General features: G+C 35.8%; 1 protein-coding gene across 3 annotated transcripts in view; it reads right to left on the bottom strand.

Annotated features, from left to right (window-relative positions):
* The window catches only part of CNTN5 (contactin 5), a 579795-nt gene that overhangs the window by 410668 nt on the left and 147743 nt on the right, over positions 1-21384 (bottom strand). The window lies entirely within an intron of this gene.

Here is a 21384-nt window from a genome sequence, read left to right as displayed (position 1 = left end):
GTTTTCCTGTTCCAATTATTCTCTACATAAGCCTTTTTCCTGGGAATTAGTCAGCAGCTGGGAACTATATCTATTACATAATTTTAGGCCTAATATAGATAAATAAATAAATAAGTAAATAAATAAATAAATGTGACAGACATTCTAATTGCCTTTCCTACTCATAGATGTCTATGTTATTGTTAGGTACCACATTATATGTCTAAAGTTCTTCAACCAAAGACATTGTGGTAGATGTAACTACCAATTCCATAGATATTACTGAATCCCACACTACTTGAAAGATTCAAAGACATGTCTGCAGACCAATAACCATTTAGATTTGTGAGGTAGGATGAAGGCAGGCTGCTCACACTTCTGTGATGCTCACCATGTAGAAAACAGTCAAGTTTTTGTAGGATTTTATTCATTGCATATTAAGTGCTAAATTCAGACGAAGTATTCACTTGAAAACCGCTGAAGAATTAGCAAGTTGTGGCAAGTATAAAAAATTGCAGGCAAATATATAAAAATGCCTCAAAGCATCTTTGATGTGGAGGAAAAAGTAATTGAATCCTTTTGGCGGGCTGAGGTTTGTGAGAACTAGCCATACTCCTGAATGAAACCAAGCTTTGCATTCAGGTGATGTAAGAAAACTGCACTTAACGATATGAAAGAGGTAGATATCAAGAGAGCATAAAGGGCAATTTCAGCTTATTCCTCCTAATAGTGCTCTTTTCTTACCTATTCTGCTTAAAACATTAATAAGGACTAATGAGAAAGCCTCAAGGAGACAGTTAGTTTTTGAATTATATAATAATAATAAATAACAATAATAGAACAAATATAGAATTTACATATAAGGCATGTCTCTTTTCTTTCTCCATAAAAATAAACTGCACATAATAATTTCACACTGTCACAATACCTTTTGGAACCAATTCCTGTATTTTATTAATCTGATTAATCATTAATCTTTCTCTTACATAAATTACAGTGGTATATATCCAACATCTGTGTGTGCATGTATGACATACACTTTTATTGTGTATTTATGGATATCTATATGCCTATATATTAATATTTTTCACTTTTAGACTGATTTAAGCTGAAGAAACAGGAATAATTCATCTATTTTGCTTTTAAAATAATAAATCTGTGTATATTATTTTCAGCTTTGAACTGAAGGTCACAAAAATCGTTGTGCAAAAAAGGTTGAACAATGACAGAAAAATATGATGCATTAAAAGGAAAAGGAGAATGACCACAATTTATTCAAACTTCTTATTAGATATAAACATCTTCACATCATTGAATTCCACATAAGGTGGGCTGGTCATTAGGTTTCAGTAACTGGAAGAAACTATAAATCACAGCTTTTACTTTTACAGCCCATTACACTCAAAGGTCTCAAACCTTTCTTTGGCTATTTGCAATCCTTAGAGTACTCCAGCGGCAGAGTTTTATACTTTCCCACATTCTGTGACAAATAGATGCTATGCTGTAGGGTGAACAGGAAATTAGAGCAGAAGAGAGGTGTGGAATCAGTATCCACAAAAAGGTTATGCAGGAAGGCCATGAAGAATAGCTCACTGTGGGGCTGTGCAGTCTGCCAGTGAACCTCAGACAAGACAGATTACATGCCTTTTGATGCCCATTTAAGAATCAGTGCATTTTTATATGTTACAAAGGGGAAGCAGTGATAAATTTATAAAATATTGTAGAAGGGCAAGGTAGGAGAGGGACATGGAGAGGTAATAGGTTTAGAGAGATATTTGATTGAGATCTGCTGTAGGTAGGTAGAAAAATATAGCTACAATTCTAGTTACCGCACTAAAAATAGTACAGCTCTTTATCCTGCTTTTGTCTTCTCACAGGAAAGTGATTCCTTTCTACACTTTCATTTCATATATAAGTACAATACCCTTCATTTTTTCTTAGCACATTCTGATGACTGACTTGCCCTTTTCCATCTATTAAACAAATTTACTACCTCTGATGCAGCACTGTTCAGAAAAATAGTTAACTTTTTCTCACCTGCCTATTCAGTAATTTCACTTTGCTTCTGGAAGTAGTTAAATTAAACCTTCCTCCCACTTCATTTAGCCTCTCTCCTGTTGAGTCAAGTGAGCTTGCAGATACTGACAAATTTGAAAACGTGACAGGGCAACATCAGCTATGTATAAGAAAGAAGCCTCTTTAAGAAATATAGTGCCTCCACATCGTTCCTAAGGAAACTTCAGGAATAACTAGATAGTCAAAGCAGGTCTCACTGTGTCTGTACTACAGGTGAGAATTACTCCATATCCTTTGTCCTGCTGCTGCACCAGGCTACCCAGTGAACTACAAGGCAGATAGCACCCTCCTCAGCAAATACAGTTTCCATTAAAATCAAAATAACTGTGTTACCAAGTGCCCACTGGGATTCCTTATATTCTAGACTACACTGAAGAATATGCTTTTTCTAAAAAGAAAAAAAAAAACAAACAGGCAGTTCCATCAAGAATGTTTTGAGATTGCCTTTGAGTTCTTGGTGCAGTGCTTTCCATTTAATATCTTCTATGTTTGGTTTTTGTTGTTTGGGCTTTTTTTATGCTTTCATCTATTGCTGATACCACACAGCCTTCACAGGTGAAGATTAAAAGGGAATCTGAAAAGGAACACAAGGGTAGTTACACCAATAAGTCTTAAAGGCAATAAACTGCTTCTCAGACTCTTCAGCAACTGCACTGATTAATATACAGGCTGTCACATTTCACCGATTTAAAAGATGAAATATTTTGCAATAGAGCTTCAGCACTTAAAACTACTCTGAGATTTTTCACAACTCATACTATCCTTTAATTTCTGCTTTATGTTTATCCATACAGGAATTAATTATGTAATTATGTATTTTCATGGAGCTTAGCAGAGTATTTATACTTGAAAATGTGAAACCAATTCCATACTTGTGTGATGGGCAGTAGTTTGGTGATCTCAATAAAAGCTTAGTTTAATCCAAACTAAAATGCATAACAAGAAAATAATTCCCCTTAAAAACTAAAAGCCATATCCTGCAGTGGTTAGGATTTGTTACCTATAGACACAAGTTGAGTAAGCGAAAGAGGATAATACATGCCACATTCTGAGCAGCAGACTATGACCCTGAGAGTGATTTTTTGCCTTCTGTAGTAAAAAGACTCAATATCCAGGAATATTTTTAAAAAACCTGTGAATCTAACAATTTGATTCAAACATATGCATTATCCTTGGTGATAAATAATATTAAAAACTATTTTTTTTATACAATGCAGGAACTCATGGATGAACTTAAAGAAAATCCATGAGATTTGGAAAAAGGGCCTGCTCATCTGGGAAGAATATAGGAATTTTATCAGGGCCTGTAGGGATGCAAGAAATAAGGCTTGGGCCCTCTTGGAACTAAACCATACAGAGGAGGTAAAGGATAACATGAAAAGATTTTAGGAATGTCAACAGTAAAAGGAAGACTAGGGAAAATGTGTGTACTGTACTAAATGAAAAGAATGCTTTGTTAAGAGGGTATGCTAAGTAGGCAGAGATTCTGAATGCCATCTTTGCTTCAGTCTTTATTGCTAAGACTATCCTTCAGGAATCCCAGACCCTGGAGGTAGGAGAGAGTGTCTGGATAAAGGCAGACTTTCCATTGATCGAGGTAGAACTGGACAGAGAGCATCTAGACAAAATCAGTGCACACAGATCCATGGGTCCCAATGGGATGCACATTTGCTGAGAGAATTCAGAGGTGATTGCTAAACTGCTCTCTATCATTTTTGAAAGGTCCTCACAAACTGGAGAAGTGCATGGAGACTGTAGGATAGCCAATGTCACTTTAGTCTTCAGAAAGGGCAAGAAGGAGAATCCAGGGAACTACAGGCTAGTCAGCCTCACCTCCATCCCTGGAAAAGTGATGAAACAACTTGTTCTGTATGTCATCTGAAAGCATTTGGAAGAGAAGAAGGTTATCAGGTGTAGTCAATCTGGATTGGAACCAAAGTGAAATCATGCTTGACCACACAGAATCACAGAATCACACAGAATCACCCGGGTTGGAAGGGACCTCAAGGATCATATAGTTCCAACCCCCAAACCGATAGCCTCCTGTAGTGTCATCAATGACTGAGTAAATGAGGAGAGAGCAGTGATGTTGTGTAACTTTACTTCAGCAAGGTATTTGACACTATCTCCCAAAACATCCTTGCTATGAAACTTAGACAATGCGGGATAGATGACAATACGGGATAGATGAGTGGACAGAGAGGTGAATTGAGCACTGTCTGACTGGCAGAGCTCAGATTGTTGACATCAGTGGTGCAGAGTCTGGTTAGAAGCCTGTAACTAGCAATGCTCCCCAGGAATTGGTTCTGAGTCTAAGTCCAATCTTGTTCAACATCTTCATCAGTGATCTGGATAAACAGATAGAACCAGCAAATCTGCTGATGATTTAAAGCTGGGAGAATTGTCTGACATACTTGAAGGCTGTGTTGCCATTCAACGAGACCTGGACAGTTGGGAAGAGTGGAACCTGATGAGGTTCAACAAGAGCAAGTGTAAAATCCTGCACCTGGGGAGGAATAACTGCATGCATCAGTACAGGCTAGGGGCTGACCTTCAGGAGATGAGCTCTGCAGAGAAGGACCTGGGTGGACTACAGGTTGGCGATGAGCAACCATGTGCCCTTGTGGTCAAGAAGGCGATAGCAACAGATTCATCACTACATTTACAGGATGTCTTGATGTCCACAAGCCACATAAATTTTGCCTCTCGTTTCAGTGTCTACAAGATATTTCTTACTAATGTGTTGTCACACAGATCCTAAAAAAGATAATCTAGATAATCTGTCCAGTGGGCAAATGTTTACATCTGGTTTCATGCTTAGCTTCTGTTTCTGCTTCTCTATCAACAACAGGAAAGCCTGTGGAAGGTGAATGATGAATAAAACCATGCTGTGTGTATGGTTTATGCACACAACTAAAGTTTAGGATTGTATTTCTTCAAATCATAATTTACACTATAACTTTTCTACTGAGTTTAATCTTTTTCTTTTTTTTTTTTTAATGCGTTTTCTTGTCAGTTTAATCTTCCATAAATGTACTATCATGCAATTATGTTTGCTCTGATGAAGTAAAGTGGTCACAGTGATGACAGAAAGAAACTCTGACCAAATTTCTTCACTGCTATCAAGCTTCACTCCAACAAGATCTTCATATTCACAGACAAGGCCACATTGCTGCAACTTGTGACCAAAGATGTTTCCCGAAACTGCTGCTGCTGTCACTGTCAGAAAGCCAATGCCTTTTGGTAACTAGTGCACTGTCATTGCTGGTTGCCAATGTAAGTAATCATATCATGATGAGCTCCTCTGAGCATAACATCTTTTACATCTATTTGCTTGGATTATTTTAAATTGTGGCGAAATACTTACTCTCAACTCTATTTAACAGGAGTCTTTATTTCCCTTTTGCAACCACAAATGATTTTTCACAGATGTATGTCACTTTTTTAGGAAGAGAAGTAGGTTTATAACTAATTAACTTTTTGTTTCAACTCATAAGGTACCCAACAGCATGAATCCATGTGCAGTGACTGACTAAATTTTGTTTATCAAAAGTCCTGGCAAATGGCCACAGTCGAATAAACTGAGTCTAAGTTTCAGCTGGATTATTTCCATCTGTTCTTGTTTGAAATGTTTCCAGTACATGTAATTTAATAATACTAATATGGCTGAGTAAATGTCTTGTGCTGTAACACAAGCAACACTGAAAAGTTTTGCAAAAATTTGCAATCAGTAGATCTTGTGAGGGCTATTATTTCCTATCTGCAGATAGGGGAAATTATTCAAGGCAACGTTAAAAATATATGCTTGGAATCACCTGGTGTTTTAAGATGCTGACTTTGAAACACTTTAATGGTATCCTGATTTTTGAGTACATGAAACACCTGTCACTATTACTGCCTTTAAATGCTGTTCTCTACATTGAGCACTCTCAGAACAAAATTCTGTGGTAGATAAAAACAATGGAGACACCCAAACTTTGCGCAGGTGCCAGTAAATTTGGATCTCCTAAGTGATTTGCACAAAGTCAAACAGTGAGTCATTGCATAAATATTATAATAAATTAAGTCTCCTGCTTGTCACTGCACTTTTATTTGGGAACATGCTGCTTCTCAGATAGCAGAGATCCTTCAATTAGAGAAGAGTGGTCTATTAAAAGTGCAAGGAAAATAGCATTGCTTAGTAAACCACAAGAGAATGGGCAATGCGGGAGTAAAGATCAGACAATACACAGTGCTTGTAATTAACAAAGGACAAAAAGAAACTAAAGCACCCGCTAATCTAGAGGAAGTTGCTTTGCAGTACCTTGAAACTGCAGAGGGAAGAAAGTTTCACTGGTGGTGTCCACTGTGGCTTTGTTATGTCATTTACAGCACTTTCTCCTGAAATCTAATATGAATAAAGTACACTGAGTATTGACACACAGATGCTACAGTTCTATGAAAATTAAACAGGTGGAGTAAATGACATACAAATCAGAAATAAATGTTACAATCAGTTGCCTAAAAATCTGAGGAGGATCAAGAGAGTATTTATTTATTAATAAATTATAAATAAATTATATATTTATTAACTGAAGGCTTGGGAGCAGATGACACATGCTTTGAATGTTTTAAGCACAGAAAAAATTTCTTGCTAAAAATACCATTTTAATTAAAGTTGTGTTAAAATTGTGATAGACAAAATGTGCTGGTTGGACCAAATCCTAGGTTTAAAACTACTGAAGAATGAATGCCAAAGATATTATTTAAAATAATAATTAAAAAAAGAAACATGACTGAAACCCACACTAGTATTTGAACCCAGATAAATCCTACACAGGTGCAAATAGGGCAACTGTCTGTCCCAGAAAACTCTTTACATCTTTCTTTCTCCTCATGCATGGTGTTCTGAACATCTTCATCTCCATTCCCCTTCCCTTGCTGCTGTCCATTCATCTTAGAAGTTCACCTGTGATTGAACCTGAAGTAAATGGGAGGGAATACTGCTACATCTGGAAATTCTTTATAAAGTCAGATGAAATTGCTGGCCCTGCTAAGCACATACTAGTGCTTCTGTGTGTTTTCATGTTTTTCCTTTCTTTTTAATTTCTTCTCAGTGTCCCTGGGCACCCTGCTCTGTGCATGGAACAAGGGTTGAAGCAGATGAACATAGAAGTCTATGTCACAGAAGTCACTTCCAACCTCAATCATTCTGTGATAATCTGATTATCTATTTAGAAATTGCCGATTCTTCATTTTTATATTCATATCAATACATTCACAAAATCACAAAATGAGAGAATCATGGAATCATAGAACGTTCTGAGTTGGATGGAACCCATAAGAATCATTGAGTCCAACGCCTGGCTCCACATAAGAATATCAAAAAAGTCATGCCTTCAAGGAGTCTTCACTCCTCCTAGCTGAGCAACTCCAGCTCTCTCAGTATTTATTCAGCAGAGTAGGTGCTCCATCCCTCTCAGCATTCTGGTAGCCCTTCTCAGAACCACTCTAACTGTTCTTTTGCTGGGGGCCCAGAGGTGAATAGAATAGTACTCCAGCTCATTTCTCAGCAGGGAAAAATACAGAGGGAGAATCACTTGCCTCAGCTTCATAGCTATGTCTCATTTGATGTGACCACAGATATGACCGGCTTATATTAAAAGCACACTGTAAAACAGTCAGAAAAGAATGACCAGGCTATTTATGTACATCAAAACTGTGCTAGCGTTTAGAATCAAAATGTCTTTTCCCTGCTTTTCTCTTCCCCTTTGAATTTCCTTGTGCCTTCCATTTTCCCCTTCCTCTCTCCTCTCCCTTGACAGGGGACTTCTTGTGATTGATTGAGATTTCCCAGGGAAGAGAATTATCTCCTGAGTATCTGAGCTGCTAACATGGAACACTATATCATGTTTAACAATTATCATCAATATTTATAACACTTTTATGTACAAGTTGAGTCACACTAGCAGACAGAAATGAAATCTAAAGTAGATTAATGAAAGCAGCAGCAGCAGCAGAATATCTTCTTAGAACTGGAGTTGAACCCTTTTGAAAGGATATGCCACTTTTGTCCTGGTTACAGGAAAAAAAAATTCTAACACTTCTGGGAATTTTCAAGGAATTAGCTTGCTGCGCAAACAGTGTAGTAAATATTGTAGAAAGAGCAGACTTATAAGTGAATTAAAGAACTCAGAGCTGCAACAATTAATACATTCCTATAACTAAATATTTGCTTTATATAGATATATAAATATTATATCGCTTTAGAAAATCTGTGTTCCAATGCATTGTTTTCCTTAAATTCTTTACTTTAAAATATTGATCCATCATCATTATGTAGGATGAGCACATCTTTTTTTTTTTCCTGTGTAAGTGAAAAAGTAAACTACTGGGTTATGACAAATGAAAATTATTTGAATTTATTTTGACTGCACAAAATAGCACAGTTACAAAGTGAGCAGATATAGAAGTGTGCTTATGTGTGTGCCCGTGAAAGCGTAGAACTAAAAAGTTCCTAGTTATTTCTCAATGGAAAGCTAGTACTAGTAAAAAACAGTAAAAGATATACTAATAGATTTTCTGCACAGGTCTTTCTATAAATCCAAGACTATCCATTAATAACCAGTTCTCCAGAACATATTTTATCCAACCAAATTACTCTATCTATGGCATATCTTTTTCTTTCTCTTTTTCTCTTTTTCTCTTTTTCTCTTTCTCTTTCTCTTTCTCTTTCTCTTTCTCTTTCTCTTTCTCTTTCTCTTTCTCTTTCTCTTTCTCTTTCTCTTTCTCTTTCTCTTTCTCTTTTTTTCTCTTTCTCTTTCTCTTCCTTTTTCTTTTTCATAAAATCACTATTTAAATACATGTGGCATATATTATCACAATAAAAAATATATATATGAAATTCCATTATTGCAAGGATAAATGCATATGCCATACTACCATTCAGGTTTCAAGGTAGCTAACAACAGTAGTGAAACAAGTAGATGACTTATCCTGGATGACCTTTTTAATGACTTCAAAATATACTTTACTTATGGGTTTTAGCAAATAGCAGCAATATAATGTACACCTATGAAATTAATGAAAGTGGTTAAGAATCTGAAATACATTCTAAAAAATGAATTGATTTTGGTATTCCAGTAAAACTAATCTGAACTTTTCCTAGTCTTTTCAATTAATTCTACTTTAATTAACATATTTTCATTAGACGAGAGTTGAAGTAGTAGAACGACCATCTTTCAATGGCAGCACAAATTCTTGGATGAAGGTATGATTTACTCCAAATTATGCCCATAAATCTATATTAAATTACTATTACCTTTGTGATGTGTGAAGAATTTTTCCTCTACTTGTACTAATTGTGCTTATATAATTGGAATGTAGATATCATGCCCAGTACAGGAAAGATGTGGAGCTCTTGGAGTGGGTCAAGAGGAGGACCACTATGATGATCAGAGGGCTGGAGCACCTCTCTTATGTAGAAAGGTTGAGGGAACTGGGCTTGTTTAGCTTGGAGAAGAGAAGGTTCTGGGGAGATGTCATTGTGGCCTTCCAGTACTTGAAGGGAGCATACAGATAGGAGGGGGAACAGCTGTTTATGAGTGTGGATAGCAATAGGACAAGGAGGAATGGTCTTAAACTGAGACAGGGGAGGTTTAGATTAGATATTAGGAGAAAATTTAGATTAGATATTTCACACAAAGGGTGGTGATGCACTGGAACAGGTTGCCCAAGAAGGTTGTGGATGCCCCGTCCCTGGAGGCATTCAAGGCCAGGCTGGATGTGGCTCTGGGCAGCTTGGTCTAGTGGTTGGTGGCCTTGAATATAGCAGGGGGATTGAAACTGGATGATCTTTGTGGTCCTTTTCAACCCTGGCCATTCTATGACTCTATGATTCCATGATCATAAACAATTAGCATCACTAAGTACTGTGGATAGAACTTGAAAACTACTAGAGTCAGGGCAGGCATGCCAGTTCTAATTTGAAAGCAAACCTTTTTTTGTCTTGTCTATCCGTTGATCTTCTTTCATTCTGTAAATTGCCACATCAAATTCTCTGTAATCATAAGACTTCTCACTTCTGAGGTTCATTGTAGAAAGAGTTGTTAAAATGCAGATAGTAGCATATATTCTTTACATTTAGATATACACCATATACCTGTAATCTGTTTTTTTTTGTTTGTTTGTTTGTTTGTTTTTTCAGAACATTGTAAGATAGATTTTTTAAAAATCTTTATTTTAATGGAAAAACAACTAAGAATAAGAGATTAAATTTTTATATTGCTATACAAATTGAATCAAATACCTTTATATTTAGACAGGAAATCTTAACACTGTTCTCAGTTTATTACTTCTCAAGCTTTTATTTCTTTAACAGTTTTTGAAAGTCAAAGGAGAAGTGAAAGCAATTAAAATATCTCAAATTTTGACCCTTCAGTAACATCCAAGCAAGGTAAGCTTTGAATTACTCTTTTCTGACATTATCTGAGTTGGAAAGTGGTTTGTAATATGTGCTTCATATTTTTTTAACTGTCATTCTCAAAACACTTTACAAAAAATGGGGATAAGCATACAAAATTTTATTTTCCAATTAGTCAAAACAGACAGATTTGATTATCTTTACAGGAGTTTCTGGAAATTAATATATATTTAAAGATAGTGACAGCATCATATTCTGTCAGATTATCAATTTTCAGTTCCACTGAGAAAACTATTTACACGAGCCTAACAGAAAAGACATTTAATTAGAGCAAGCTCAGTGTATATATGCTGCCAGTTATCTGGAATACAAATTTTGAGATAAAAATCCATGGAAAATATAATACTCCAGTAGAAAATTACTCCTGAATGAATAATGGGAACACTAAGTAAGCTCAGTTTTACAGTTAGGGGACATTTGAATAATACTTATACTTCTTGTAATACTTATTATTTGTCAGTTGTCTTCAAGCTTTGCCAAACTTTTCTGGTAGCATTAAACATGCCAGGTTTTAGATCAAAGGAGTTTGCCAAGATGAAGAAAATGTAAATAGAAAGCAACAGTGATAAAAATTGGCAATTTAAAAAAACTCGAATAACAGGTAATGCATTTCTGTAGTATTACTAAATATTTCTAGCAAAACATTAATGATAAGCAAATTTCTTGCTTATCATTATAGAGATCTATCAATCTATTAATATACTTTCTTTCTGTATATATCTTTCAAGACTCCAAAATAGTATTAATTGCCCAATAAAATTAATGTACTGTTATTTAAACTATAAAAGTTTCTGCAATCAGCTAATAAAGTAATTCCTAAGAAATTTTAATTCCTTTTCATATTTTCAGAAATGACCTAGAATTCTATTGGAATATGTGTTTTAAGGCAAAAGCACTGTTGAGAAAAATCTTTAGGATATTCTAGTACATGAATGATGTTATTGATGTTATTACAATACAATGTCGTGAAAATAGGGCATTCCTAAGAAATAAATAACTTAAAAGCATTGTAGTCAATTCAAAGAAATTTCAGTATAATTCCTCAGAAAGCTACTCTAAGAAAAGTTGTGAAAATTGAAATGCAAATGGCAAGTTCTAGAAAACAAAACTTTCAGGGTCAGACATGTTAAACACCCTGCTATGACAAGAAATCTCTGTGTGACCTTGGACAAATGAAGAAAGGCCTGACATCTACCATCCTCTCATCTCCAGACATGTTATAGAAAGTTCAGATTTTCCTGATGTGATGTGATACTAGTATTTAGTGTCTTAAGACTTCAAAACCTATTTTGATATTCAAAACCTATATTGATATTCAACATTTTCTGGTAATTCCTGAATGTGAGTTGAAGAACTCTGAGAAGCTGAAGCTAGTCCTGATTTGAGCCACAGATTGGAATAGATGACTTCCCTTCGAAAATAATTTCTTCAAATGACTCTCTGCTAAATATCTCTGTGTCTCTTTCCCTATTTCAAAGTTCAAATTTATTTTTATTTATCAAGTTTCTCCTTTACTTCGAGCAACTAGTTTGCTGAGCTAATAGCTCTTTTACTGGATTTACTGGTATGTATTTTCGTAGACACGTACACACGAACCTTAATTTATTGCCAAATCCAGTAAAAAAAAAAAAAAAAAATCACAAAATCAGAATGAGAAATCACTATAATATTATTAAACAATTTCAAATCAGTTTCTGTATTTGGAAATTGACAGTAGGTCAGAATTCTTCAAGAAATCAGTATATTTCTCCTAAAAATTATGCTACCTGTCTTAAATTATAATTTAAACTGCATGCAGATAAGAGCTTTCTAGAAGTCAGTAGCACATATTTTCATAGACATCCTAAACATATATTATCATGTATAGGAAACAAGTGTTGTAGCATTTCAAGACATATGATGAGAAAAAAAAATTGAATTTGAAGTAATTCATTTTTCTGCTTTCATAGATATGCATGCTTCTGTCAAATGCCCTGGACATAATTTAAAAATTCTAATTCATGTTACTTAACACAAAAGTGAGTTGGGGCTGATCAACATTTGGTCATCTTTGAATCATAAAGAAAAGACTTGTTGAAATTGGTGTATTTACTTTAAAATGTATTTTATCAATCACTTTAATTAACAGTAAATGGGGCCGGATCATGCAATTGAAAAAAATAATTCATAAAATGGTCTGTTAAATTTTTAAATTCAGGAGAAATAAAAGTAAATCATCTTCCATACACAGTGGAATGATAATTATCATGATTAAAGTTTCAATGTAGTCTATAAAAGAAAAATTAAAAAAATAGTGCATATATCTCCAGTGCATCTGTACCATTCATTTTCTTTTTAATGCAGGTAGAAGGATTGCTTTGCTTTATGATGAAAAATGTGGCACTCTGACATTTTCTTTAATTACAAACTCTGATGTGTTTAATAGCACAAAATTGGCCTCCAACTTGACAGATCCCTCTCATAGAATCAGTGGTCAGACACCAGGGCACCAGCTTAGTCATCAAAGTCAATAGTAGAAAAAATATAGCTTGTCAAGACCTCTTGGCCCCTTATTGATTCAAATAGGTACTGCAGAGAATTTAATTGTGATGCTACAGTTGTAGGCCAACAAACAGGAGCGTCTTGCATTGATTTCAGTGGAGGGAGACTGATACCACAAAAACACAATTACCCTACTCGGCACAGTAGTAAGACCTGTTGCATAGCTTCCTAAGCATGTAATTCGATGGTGTGGAAGCTGGATGGAAGGACTTTCAGACAAACTAAATTAGATTTGTGTTTCAAAGAACATGTCTTGCTGAAACTGAATCAAGTGTAGTATTTTACATCTCCTTGGAACTGTATGCTTGTTTTTGGGAATGTGAGTAGAAAGACTGCATGAAGGATCTTTTTGGTGTGAAGACTCACATAAGTTGGAGGGGACCTTAAAAATCTTTTAGTTCCAACCCTTCTGCAATGAGCAGGGTTGCCACCTACTAGTTTGTTCAGGATCTCATCCAACCTGACCTTGAAAGCCTCCAGATATGGGGCATCTACAAACTCTCTGGATAACCTGTATAAGCACCTCACCACCCTCTGAATATAAAATTACTTCAATCTAACCTAAATTTCCTGTCTTTTAGTTTAAAGATATTTCTCCTTGTCCTATCTCCATCAGACCATGAAAAATGTGAGTCCCCTTCCTTCTTATAAGTTCCCTTCAAGTACTGTAAGGTCACAATGAGGCATCTTCAGAGCCTTCTCTTCTCCAAGCTAAACAAATCCAACTCCTTTAATCTTCCTTCATGAGAGAGGTGCTTTCTGTGGTCCCTTCTGGACTCACTCCAACATCTCTGCATTGTTGCTGTACTGGGGGCTCCAGGCCTGGATGCAGTACTCCAGACGGGGCCTCATAAGGGCAGATTAGAGGGAGACAATTACCTCCCCCTCCCTGCTGGCCATCTCTCTTTTGATGTAGCCTTGCATGCTGTTGGCTTTCTGGGCTGCAAGGGCGCACTGCTGACTCATGTCCAACTTTTCATCCACCAGGATCCCAAAGCCCTTCTCTGCTGGGCTGCTCTCAGTGAGTATTCTGTACTCTTAGTTTGTACTCTTGCCTGGGATTTCCTTGATTCAGCTGCAACACTTTGCACTTGGCCTTGTTAAACATCATTAGATTCTCATGTGCCCACTTTTCAAGTGTGTCCAGGTCTCCCTGGCTGGTGTCCCTCAATTCCACTGTGTCAACTGCACCTTTCAGCTTGGTGTCATCAGCAAGCTTGATGAGGGTGCACTCAATCCCACTGTCTATGTCATTGATAAAGGTATTGAGGAGCACCAAGATGGTGCCAAGATGGACCCCTAGGGGGCACCACTCCTGACTGTCCTCCATCTGGACGTAGAGTTGTTGACAACAACCCTCTGGCTATGACCAGGAATTAGATTTGATAATAATTTTGTATCCCTTTCAACTTGGGATATTCTGTGTTTACATGATTCTCCTGCCAGCATAAGGGAGATATGGACATGTTAGAGTAAGTCCAGAGGAGGGCCACCTGGATAATCAGAAGGTTGGAGCATCACTTTTATGTAATCAGGCTGAGAAAATTGAAGTGATTTATTCTACAGAACAAAAGGCTCTATGGAGATCTTATAGTGGTCATACAATGCCTAAAGAGAACCTAAAGGAAAGATGAGGAAGGATTTTTTTTTTTTCCCCAGGAAATGTTACAGCACATAGTTATAGGACAAGGCTTAATAGCTTTATACTAAAACAAGGTAGATTTAGATTAGACATTTGGATGAAATTCTTTAACTCTCAGGATGGTGAGGCACTGGAACAGGTTGCACAGAGTAGGTGTGAATTCCTCAACCCTGAAGATATTCAAGATAAGACTGAGTATATCTTAGGAAAAATTGATCTAGAAGAAGGAGTCCTTTGCTTATGGCAGGGAGGTTGGAGATAGGTAATCTGTAAGGTCCCTTCCAACTCCAAATATTCTATGATTCTATGAAAAATGAAGAGTGTAAGTTAGTCTTTCTTTTAATCCCTAATGCATCTGTGAACTCGCAGAACTTACTTCAACCCTTTGCATCTCTTGTTTATAGTTACTGTTTTTCTCAGATTGTGTCAAGAAAACTAGCCTGGAGAATGTATTTAGTATTTACAATGATTTGTATTATTCAGGGTATTATTCAGAAAGAATACAAGAAAGATGTAGAACTCTTGGAATGGGTCCAGAGGAGGGCCACTAAGATGATCAGAGGACTAGAGCACCTCTCCTATGAAGAAAGGTTGAAGGAGCTGGGTTATTGTTTAGCTCAGAGAAGAGAAGGATCTGGGGAGACCTCATTGCAGCCTTCTAGTACTTGAAGGGAGCATATAAACAGGAGGGGAAATGGTTATTTATGAAGGTGGATAGTGATAGAACAAGGGGGAATGGTTTTAAACTGAGACAGGAGAGGTTTAGGTTACATATTAGGAGGAAGTGCTTCACACAGAGGATGGTGATGCACTTTAACAGGTTGCCCAAGGAGGTTGTGGATGCCCCCTGCCTGGAGGCATTCAAGGCCAGGCTGGACATGACTCTGGGCAGCCTGGTCTAGTGGTTGGTGACCCTGCCATAGCAGTGTGGGTTGAAACTAGATAATTTTTGAGGTTCTTTTCAACCCAGGCCATTCTATGATGCTATAATTAATTCTCCATTTTCTCCATATTTCTGAAAATTGTGAACAAATTTTGACTACAATTAATAATGTTACTACCCCAAAAGTATCTTTAATATAACTTTCAGAAGGCTTTTAAAATGATTGTAGTAAGGGATTTGACAGCCTTAGAGTCCAAATTGAATTCTTAATTAGCATTTGAATTAATCATGGATGAAGACATACTGTTTCCACAGCCTCCAGCATTATGATCCTGCTAACTGAAACTACATCAATGCACATGTAGGAACAGAAAACATGTAAGGGAGCAAATCACCTATCCAGAGCAATGCTGATTAGAAATATACAAAATAATAACATAGTACAAAATGAAAATCTCTTTTATTAACATATGAAATGGATAGTTATTTATTTCATCTACTAACATTCTGCCACTGTATTATTATTGCAGTTCCAGACCTCTGTGTTTTTCAGTAAGTTTAATTAAGTAAGTATAATTTAATGGTAAGGATGATTAAATTATAAAGTTTGACCTGTTCTATACTACAGGCCATATTATTTAACCCAGTTACTATTGCAATGAATGCAACAGACAAACTGTGGTAGACTGAGGACTGGCTGACTTGCAGAGCTCTTGGGGTTTTGATCACTGCCACATAATCTAGTTGCAGCACTGTAGCTACCAGTATTTCCCAAGTGTCAGTATAGGGTTTAAATCTTCATCAGTGACCTAGATGAAGGGATAGAATCCACTCTCATCAAGTTTGCTTATGATATAAAGCTGAGAGGAGTGGCTGACACAACAAAAAGCTGTGCTGCCGTTCAGAAAGATATGGACAGGCTGGAGAGTTGGGTTAAGAGGAACCACATGAAGTTACGTATAGTTCTGCACCTGGGGAGGAATAATCACATGCGTCAGCACAGGTTAGGAGCTTTGCAGAGAAGGACCTGGGTGTTCTGGAGGACAACAGGTTGGCCTTGAGCCAGCAGTGTGCCTCTGCAGCCAAGAAGGCCAATGGTGCATTGGACCTGGGGTGCATTAAAAAGGGCATAACCAGGTGTGGTTTCTTCCCTTCTACTCTGCTCTGGTGAGGCCACATCTGGAGCACTGTGACCAGTTCTGGACTGCCCAGTTCCAAAAAGGCAGAGATCTCCTAGAAAGAATCCAGCAGAGGGTCACAAAAATGATTGTGGCCTGGAGCATAATCCTTATGAGTAAAGTCTGAGAGACCTAGGTCTGTTCAGTGTAGAGAAGACTGAGGGGGATCTCATCACTGTTTACAAACAGTTTGTAAACAGGTATCTAATAGGTTGGAGTCAAATGGTTGGAGCTAGGCTTGTTTCAGTGGTGTGCAGCAACAGGACAAGGGACAATGGGCAAAATGCGGATCACAGGAAGTTCCATACAGATATGAGGACAAACATATTTAGTGTCAGAGTGACAGAGCACTGGAGCAGGCCACCTAGAAAGGTTGGGTAGTTTCATTCTTCGAAGATATTCGAAGCCTTCCTGGATGCTATCCTGTGAAATCTACTGTGCAGAACCTGCATTATCAGCAAGGTTGCACTATATTATTCCCTGAGGTGCCTTCCAACCTCTACAATTCTGTGATTTTGTATTGGTATAAAGCAAGATTTTCAGAAAGATATTCCTTTGGGAACTTCAAGAGATGAAGAATCCATGACTTCTAATTTCTGATCAATTATTAAGAAATCACACCTCATTTCTGAGTTGAAGCTCTGGATTTAGCTTCCCTTTATTGGCTCTCATTATACCTCTTTTATCAAATTAAAGAGCCTGTTGGTATTTACTACTTCTCCTCCATGAGAGCTCGTCTAGTAAGTGCTGAAAAATGTGCTTGGCTAAGACATTTAATACACTATGAATGTGGTTTAATGATAGCATAATCTTACTAAAAATGCTTATGAGTACTGAACAATTACTTAGATATCCAACCAGTTAATTACCCGTAATCACTTGGCTCATTTACTTACAAAGCAATGCTTGTTTTTTAAGCAGAAATATCAAAAGATGAACAGAAAAATCTGTTTCTTCTAACCGCTCAGACATTCAGCTTTACCTGAGTGGAAGATTTTGGGATAAGATTCTATGAACAGGGAAAAATGAGGATTTACAAAGAGCAGAATCAAACAAGATACAAGAGTGTTTGGACTCATAAAGTGAAATTAAAGCACTTTAACAGATGGAGATCAACAACAAAAATCTTCAATGTTCCTAATTTCTGATTTCATTATATAATGAGTTAGAGAAATGTTTCTATGCTTCAAAATTGATTAAATGTGCAGCTGCAATGATCTGAGCCAAAATAGCAAGTAAAATATTCTGAATTTCATTTAAAATACTTAAATTCACTCAGAAGGAAAGAACTAGTGTAAGTTAGTTTTGGCTGTCCAGAGACTATTTTTCTGATGCCCTATAGCAATGCATAAGCTATGTTTGACTGTGATCATCACATGTCCCAGGCTGAGTCTGTAGCATGGTTTCACTATTAAACGAAGCACATATGATCAGAGTTAATGCGTGTGTGTGTTTGTGTGTATCTGTTTTCATGCCTGTGCCCTGTCCCTCTCTATTCCATAGTCAATATCTACTAAGCGTAGCAGGAAAGCAGAAATCTCAACACTACTAGAAAACCACAAATTTTGTTAAAATAAGAACTCATTAGTTGGAGAGAAGAGATTCCTTGTCAGTGGATCTAATAAGAGAGCTTGTGAGCTTTGTCTTTTCGAAGTTTCAAATAATTCACTGAATGCAATGATATTATTAATGTTCCACCAGCAGTTGTCAGCTTCAATGAGTGCCGTAATAAACATTCAAATGGAATGGAATTACAGGGGAAAACAGATTCCAGTGTCACTGATCCTGAAAGAACAGCTAATGTTTCTTCGGAATTTCTTCTAACTACAATTCTGAGTTTATATTTGTAGGGATTAATTATGTGGTTATGTCAGCATTAGGTTTAGTTAATGAACTTCTACATACATTCTAGATTAAGAATAACTTTTTCAGCATTTCTTATTTTTTCTTATTTTTTTTAAAAAGATATTAAAAAGATTGTAGAATGTACTGTGTTACTGTACTACAGTTGTTCATGTGTCCTTAGCACCCATACAGACAGTTATGCTGTGTAACACAGCATTTAAATCCAGACTTCTGTCACTCCTAGTTCCTACCTTTGCCATAGTCCATGTACACAAGTGCTGTGTCTCATACCTTCATTTACAAGAGTTTGAATTAGACTTTTTACTCACCTTGAAGAGAAATATGATAAAACATTTTTGTATGGCAGAATAAAGAATTATTGATTACTGAATTTAGATGAATGCTTTCATCACTTTTTTCTTAAAGGCTTGCTGTTGTTGCTGCAGGTTTTTAATCTGACACTGCACTTACTGAAATTGACCTTATTTAAACTGCCTAAGAGCTAGAGTCTCACTAAGGTTCCCTGGAAGACATGTTGCTTAACTCTACAGATAACTGGTGACTACTAGTTATAAAATTCTATTGTCTAGATAAAGTGAATGTTAAACCTAGTTTTACTGAATTATTTATAATCAGGGAGCACTCTTTGAATGGATTCATGGTTATAAGTCAGATTTTTTTGAATGAGCCTTAATCAGAAAGCTCTTTCATGTGTGCTATAGCTAGTGAGGAAAAAATGATGACTGGCTTTGATAATGAGACCTTAATCTCATTGCGAATATGAGAAGTGAGACTTGTTGAGGAGATTGGAGGAAGAAAGCCAATGGCTTCAAGAAATTTCATCCAACTACTCAGTAAACTCCCAAGATCACAGACACAACTGTTGAAATCGTTACATGGGTCAGGTAAAGATTATCAGAAGCAAAAAATACAGAAAGAACTGGTAGTCAGTTGATTTTTTTCTTTATACTTTCATTATTCTTCTGTAAAAACTTTTGATAGTAATGTTTTTTTTTCCTTGTTTTTTTCACTTTGGCACATCCATCCAACTGACCAATATATGTAAAGTTTATTGAGCAGTCCAGGAGCCATACTGCAAGATTACCAAAGATTTTACATAAAAAAATATATATATTTTTTTGAGTGGAAGTATATTGTTTGCTGATGTTAATTTCCTTTTTCTTTTTTTTTTTTTTCAGCCAGTAACCTATCAGCAGAGTGTACAAACTTTGTGTCTCTGAGAAGACGTCATGAAAGTATCTGGCATCATAAACTCAAAGATACATACAAAAAAATATTTGAAGACCAGGAAACACATTACTGAAACTAAAGAGTTAGAAAAATTATCATTAAAGTCCAAAGATTAAAAAAAAAAAAAAAAAGATTAAATTTGAAAAATACTAATATTTTTCTGTTCTATTCTATCATAGAACTTCCACTGTAACTGTAATTCACTCCGTCAAAGAGGTTCTCTGTCAATCTCTTGTATTCTCATACAGATTACTTTTTCTAAACCATTTTGTGCTTTTATCAATTAGAAAGTGAATTTTGGTCATTACTTTGCTTGTTCTTTTCCAGTTGTGCATTTTGTAACATAGAACACATTTTTACAGTGTATTCTTTTACTTTTCATCATACACACACTTGCTTCTATTGCACTCTATTTCATTAAAAATATTGTTCTATAACAACATATATTACTGAAAAAATGAGCCACTAATCACAGATTTTCTTTTCTGGTAGGAGTTTACTTTCTTTTTTTTTCTTTTCAGTTTTCCCACATTTCTCTCAAATCTTTCCACTTAGCTTATGCCTGCTCTGAGCTTCCAGCCAAGCTATTATCCATTATTGTCATCCTTCCTGTCTTTGACGTTGTTTTAAGCCCTCATGTTTATGAATTTAATAAATTGAAGTTACATTGATGGAGTATTACCCAATGCAAATATATTGACAATGTAAAATAAAATTTCATGGATATTGCATAGCATAATATTAAGTTATAAGTGAAAGTTTTATGTCTAGGAAATAAAAAATTTTTGAAGATAAGCTTTTAACTCTTCAAAAATTATCAGCAATTATCTGAGTTAATGGAGCGTCTCTGTAAATCTTCTCATTACTTTGTTAAATTTATTCTTAAAAAAGAGAAACTTTTATATTTCTAAAGAGCAGCTACAGAACTAAGGAAATTTTAGACTTCTCATGGGGAACAATGACTTTTGATAGATCTTAAGGTTACCACTAATACAAGATATTTTTGTTACAAAATGGATTACATATATACAGAATTGTATAAAAATACACAGAAGTGTAAATTACCTCACAATTTAATTTGTGAATGCAATTTAATACTAGTGTTGCTATTTTTTATTACTTAACTCTGAATTACAGTATTCTTCCACCAAGAAAAAAGAATAATGTGAAATATAACATTTCCATACATAAAGTATTTTGCAATTATTTTGCAGAAGGGACATTTATCCACCAAGACTACAAAAGTGATTTAGTTCCACTCTATGGAAATGTAGAACCACATAAATAGAAATATATAAATGAATAAATAAATAACCACACTGAAATCAATAGCTTACTTGTGCTTAATCATATTCAATGAAGTTCAGTTAATTATAATTGATATAGAGCAAAACACAAATATAAAACCCTTTAGCTTTTCAAGTCCTTTCTTGATTCCTGGTAAAAATAAGTCTCCTGCAAATTCAAAATTACTTTATTTACAGGTTAGCTTTGGTATTAGCTGAGATTTTAACTTGCTGCATATAGT

The sequence above is a fragment of the Tympanuchus pallidicinctus genome, unplaced genomic scaffold, assembly GCF_026119805.1.
Source record: "Tympanuchus pallidicinctus isolate F22 unplaced genomic scaffold, pur_lepc_1.0 scaffold11, whole genome shotgun sequence".
Lineage (NCBI taxonomy): Eukaryota > Metazoa > Chordata > Aves > Galliformes > Phasianidae > Tympanuchus > Tympanuchus pallidicinctus.
Note: the sequence above shows the minus strand (reverse complement) of the source record. Positions and strands in the feature narration are given on the sequence as shown.